This window comes from Sardina pilchardus, chromosome 15, assembly GCF_963854185.1.
Source record: "Sardina pilchardus chromosome 15, fSarPil1.1, whole genome shotgun sequence".
NCBI lineage: Eukaryota > Metazoa > Chordata > Actinopteri > Clupeiformes > Clupeidae > Sardina > Sardina pilchardus.
In genome coordinates, this window is record NC_085008.1 from 28,100,513 (window position 1) to 28,106,470 (window position 5,958).

The 5,958-nt window shown below is 44.8% G+C and overlaps 1 protein-coding gene across 1 annotated transcript in view; it reads right to left on the reverse strand.

Moving 5' to 3' along the window:
• LOC134102603 (cadherin-2-like) overlaps positions 1–78 on the reverse strand; it is a 37,142-nt gene extending 37,064 nt beyond the window's left edge. Inside the window, exon 1 of the mRNA XM_062556757.1 lies at positions 1–78. This exon is cut by the window's left edge and continues 164 nt beyond it. The gene's annotated coding sequence lies outside the window, so the exon portion shown is untranslated.
• Positions 79–5,958: the final 5,880 nt, after the last annotated feature.

A 5,958-nucleotide genomic window follows, 5' to 3' on the forward strand; every position in this document is an offset into this window, starting at 1 on the left:
GACACCGTCTCCTCGTTCTCTCCTCCACGCACACCCTCTTGCTCCCGAAACGGAACAGATCGCCTCGCTGTCTTGTGTTCCCGACGCGTCTCCCTCCCTCCCGTTCTTTTTTTCTCGTTCCCTCTTGGTCCAAGTGTCTCCGCCTAGTGGAGCTTGTGAACGGTATCAGAGGGGGTTGTTTCTTTCTATCCTCACTACTTTGCCCGTCTGCGTCCGTCTATCACCCCCCATGTCATCCCCGGAAGTCGGACTCCAACTGACAGGCCCCTCCCCCCACCCCAGCATAACAAAAGGAAAATCTTCTTCTTCTTCTCTCTCCAGCCCGGCCCAGCCCAGCCCCCGCTTAATGCAGACTAATCGCCCAGGAGGCAGGAGAGATCTGGGGGCTTAAAACCCGTCTGACACAAACGCTCGCACACACGCACGCACGCACGCGCACACACACACACACACACACACACACACACACACACACACACACACGTACACGCACGCACACACACACACACACACACACACACACACACACACACACGCACGCACGCACGCACGCACGCACGCACGCACGCACGCACGCACACTCACAGAGTTATAAAGTGGGAAAACACTGACTTGGTCTACATTTTAAAGAAGCGAAATGATAGGGATTATTTAATGCGATTGTCAATATTGTCATGGATACACGCCAGTGTGCTGGACGTTGGTCACTCACGAAACCCCAAACATTTGAAGCAATGAAATAATACTATTACACAACTTAATAATGAAAATAATAATAATAAAAACAACCCTTAACAAAGCTTACTAGCTGTGTGTGCTGGCCTGACGTTGAAGGCTTGCGCACCATAGTGCATACTATGTGGGGCAGTGGGAGATGCGCGCGCCTGAGTGACAGGGGACCGGGACGTTTCCGTCCCTCGCGGTGGCAGATGTCGCTCGGCCACTCTAGGAAGTCTCCGCTCGGTCACCCGCACTCCGCGGCCACCATCTGTTCGTCATTAAAAACCGCTCCCTCAGACGAACGGGACTGTCTGCGTGACGTCACCTGGCACAGAGATGCAAAAGCCCGATTAGGACTGTCAGAGAGAGACAGGGCTCAGAGAGGAAGAGAGAGCGAGAGAGAGAGAGAGAGAGAGAGAGAGAGAGAGAGAGAGAGAGAGAGAGAGAGAGAGGTGACCTGGGGAGAAGCTCATCTGTGGATGATCTGTTGATTAACCTGTAATGTGGTGGTGGTGAACAACAGACAATGAGTCACACAGCGTGAATCACACATACACATGCAAAACTCTGGCCCTCTCTTTCACACACACACACACACACACACACACACACACACACACACACACACACACACACACTAAGACTAAGTGCCCCCCCAGGATTTTTTTTAACTGAGTAGATGCAATTTCCTTTATTCTGGTGCATTCTATCAGGTGGCCTACTGGAGAATGGAAATATCTGTATTTGTTCACATTACATCTACATAACAACAGGCTGCTGAGCATACTTTCCAGAGTGACAGAAATGGTGCTTCATTTGGTATTTGATATAGCCTAAGCCTACTGTTACAGTAATACTAAACATTGACTAGGCTCAGGGCCGATCTTACTGTAGCCTACTACATTTGGGTGGGCTGGAAGACATTTTGGGTGGACCACATAGAAAAGTGGTCAAATTGGATCAAAATTGACATAAGCACAAAACACAAACAGCAAAATGTTGACTACTTGTGTTGCTGCAGCCAACAGTCAGGGATAGGCAATATTTCTGATACATATGTACAGTATATTTTAAATAAATATTTAAACATACACAATAGTATGCAGTCATTTGTACTTCATTTTGCTGAAGAAAATGGCTTCATATTTTGCATCAGAATACATGTCTGTATTTTTGTAGTTGTAGTGACATCATAAAACTGCAAAACAGCGAATGCCGTCTCTTGCAGCAATTTGTAATTTGTCCAGAGTTGTTGTGCTCAGAACATTCAGATTCAGGAAGATGATCCAGGGCAAGACAAGTAAAGTGTACGCTGCTCTCTCACACACACACACACACACACACACACACACACACACACACACACACACACACACACACACCAACCTTGTTGCTCTTTCTCTCACACACACCAACCTCAATACAAGTTTATTGAGGATTTTATTCAACCAATTGGAATTCAGGAAACATGCTAAAGCTTAAGCAACACGGTGAGAAATGTAATTAGTTACAATAATGATTTGCCCAGACTTGTTGTGTATCATTATATTGTTTACTTGAATCATCCAATCCAATCGGAGCACATGGAACCGGTTTTGTGGTTGTCCTGCAACATTGCTCAAACAGCTTTGGTTTGGTTAATGATTTTTTTCTGTTATTTGGATCCTAACGTTCTTCTTGTGGTCCAAATTCAAAGAGTAAGACAAAGTAAGCGTTCAAAATAAAACTTTCTTACAACCAAGATACAGAGCAGTCCATATTTCAAAATAAACTCTTGTGCTCATATGTGCTTTGCGTACAGTATGTGCTCTGTGCTTGGGTGCAATAATTATGCCAGGAGCTTGCGGTAAAGACATGGCATCACTGACCTGGGTATTTTCCTAATAAAAGTAAAGCGAGATGTGTTATTTTCAACACATATTGTGTAATAAATAACAAAAGCAATGTGTTGGAAACAACACAAACTGTGTTGTCCCTGTCTGGACACAGATACAGTATGTGTTGAAAACAACACGTAACACATATTGTGTAACAAATAACAAAAGCAATGTGTTGGAAACAACGCAAACGGTGTTGTCCCTGTCTGTGTTCAACACAATCATTGTAAAAGTGTAATGGCTTCGACAGCCATGCATAGAACTGGAAGAACCATGTCATGGAGCTAAAAATGCGTCACTGTACTGCTTCATTATGCATGAATGGGTATGTATGACTTGTGTGTGAGTGTGAGTGTGTGCACATCTGCACATGTGTGTGTGTGTGTGTGTGTGTGTGTGTGTGAGAGAGAGAGAGAGAGAGAGAGAGAGAGAGAGTGAGAGATAGAGACAGTCTGTGGGAGAGAGTGTGTTTCTGTGTGGGAAGAGGTTATCATCACACTAAGTGGCTAACCACCCTGATGTACATGGACTGACAGGTCCCATTGCCCTGGGCAACAAGAAAGACCATGGGATGGGGTTGGGGATGAGGGGCTCCCTTCAGCTGAGCTCACACTCTCTCACACTCCAGCACAAATCCAGAGAGAGAGAGAGAGAAAGAGAGAGAGAGGGGAGCAAATAAATTAATAGAAGCACACATACACACACTAACATCAGAAATGCACGTAAACACACAGACAGAAACAAATACATACACAGATGAAACAACACATGCACACACACACACACACACGCACACGCACACGCACACGCACACGCACACGCACGCACACACACACACACACACACACACACACACACACACACACACAGTCACACAGATGCTCACATGCTAAACAAAGTTGTAGAAAGTTATTCCTGCTTATTGGGCTGCACGCTGCAACATTCATGGGACTCATATGCCATTCTGGCTTCAGCCTTTCATGTCTCTTACTTTAGTCTTTAGTCTTTCACTATCTCCCTTCAGTTTATCTTTCTCTCTCTCCCCCATCTCTTGTCCATACATGGAGCCGTTAATAATGCACTTTGATGTGCGTTAAATTCATATCAGAACAGATGCGCTGGAGACAGACCAAGAAAACTCCACTGGGAGCGATGGGGAGGTTGATGGGCAGTCTGCCCTGCTTCCTTCTATATGGCATGTCTTCGCATACACTCTTTTTAGATAAGTGTGTGTGTGTGTGTGTGTGTGTGAGAGAGAGGGAGAGAGAGAGAGATAGACAGAGAGAGGGGGAGATAGTATTTGTGTGTCTGTCTCTGTGTGTGTGTGTGCGCGCGCGCGCGTGTGTGTGTGTGTGTGTGTGTGTGTGTGTGTGTTTGAGAGAGAGAAAGAGAGAGAGAGAGAGAGAGAGAGAGAGAGAGAGAGAGAGAGAGAGAGAGAGAGCGTGTGTTTTGTGATTCTGAAGAAGAGATCTGTTGATTGACCAGGACGACCTTGGGTGTTAGATGTCTCAGATCGATATCCCCTTGTCAGCATACAGATCTCAGGTGTCTGAGTGTCTCTGTGTGTGTGTGTGTGTGTGTGTGTGTGTGTGTGTGTGTGTGTGTGTGTGTGTGTGTGTGTGTGTGAGGAGGGGGCGGAGGGCATTGCAGAGGGAGTGTGAATGGGTCGGAGTCTGACTCAGTATATTTTTGCATAGTGCTGATTATGTTGGCAAGCATCCACTTCTGTTTGAATGTATAAACATTTGAAACCATATCTCCGTGCGTCAATGTGTGTGCGGTATACCGTATGTGTGAAATAGCATATGCATATGTGGATGTGTATTTGTGTGTGCATATATGTGAATTAGCGGATTATGTGTGTGTACAGTACGTGTCTGTGTTGTGCAACATAAACCAAAGCCTGAATAAAGGCTAATGTTCAATGGGAAGAATTCTGATTGGTCAGGGGATATGTCTGAGAACTGGCTCATCCTATCTGCATGTAGGGCGGAGCTGTTCGTGTTCATCTATTCTAAACTAATTAACATCTGTGTGGTCGTATGGCTGTGCTGAGAAACTCATTCCTAGGTCTAACTGAGCAATGATCCCACACACAGCAGGAGCTTCACTGAGGGTGTGCGTGTGTGTGTGTGTGTGTGTGTGTGTGTGTGTGTGAATGAGCAAAAACCCGGAGGCTGCTGCATGTGATGCTACCATATGGATGTGATGGGGTCTTCATCAAAGTGTCACACACAACAGACTTCTTAGTGTGTGTGTGTGTGTGTGTGTGTATTCTCGAGAGTTTCTGTGAGAGAGTTAAAACAGAGACTTTGTAATGAGGAGACACAGCACTCAAAAGACTCCTCAACAGAAACGTATGGGGCTAGTTCATAACGCCAATATGGCGCTTGTGCTCACACGCCTGGCCCCTTCCTTTAATGTGAGTAACCAAGATCATGTTTTTCTTTTTAGCCTTATTTTAGCGATTTTAGGGGAGATGTGTGTAGCGTTCAATTCATATCTAAACACAGATTTTTTTATCTCAATATGACCTCCCAAGCATGACTCCCCATTCACTTGAATAGGAAATCTGCATGAAGCTGTTACCAAAGTGGCTACCGAGTAGTGGCACTTGCCTATAAAGGCTTAGTTTAAAATCACACTCTCTTTTCACCATTCCCTTATTAGCACTTCCCTTTATTAGCCCTAGTAGCACATTACTTTATTACCATCTGATGATCATGAGTACATCTGGCTTGAAGTTTGTGTGCGTGTGCATGTGTGTGTGTGTGTGTGTGTGTGCATGTGTGTGTGTGGTGTGGTGTGGCTGCAGAAGCTTCTGTCAGGACTAGTTTCTGACAGATTGCATTATCAGCCCTGACACCAGGGGGCGAAATCATAGGGTAACCTATTCCGACGCACCTGTCCCTACAAAAGAGGTGTGCAAAAGCGTTTTGTAAACTGCTCAGGGAAATGATGAAAAGAAGAATTCAAAACAACAAAAATGAATTCAAAGTGATGTCAAGGGGAATTCAAAACAACAAAAAAATAATTCAAAGTGATGAAAAACATAATTCAAATCAACAAAAAGATGTTGGGAAAAGGAATTCAAAGCGATGAAAAGAAAGACGACAGGATGTTTTCAGGTTAGTTTGTGCATTGGGTTAAAGACATTGTCCCATCGTTTTCCCTTAAAACATCAGATTTGCAGATGTGCCTTTTTGAATCATTTTTCGGTACAACTTGAGGAAGAAGCTCAGAGCTCTTTTGCCTTGTGGGAGGGAGAAAGGGCTAAAGGGAGAAATCACAGAAATTACTAGTTTCACACTTTGCTATCAGCAATCATTTTCTCAGCGTGTGTTCCATATGTAGGCTATTC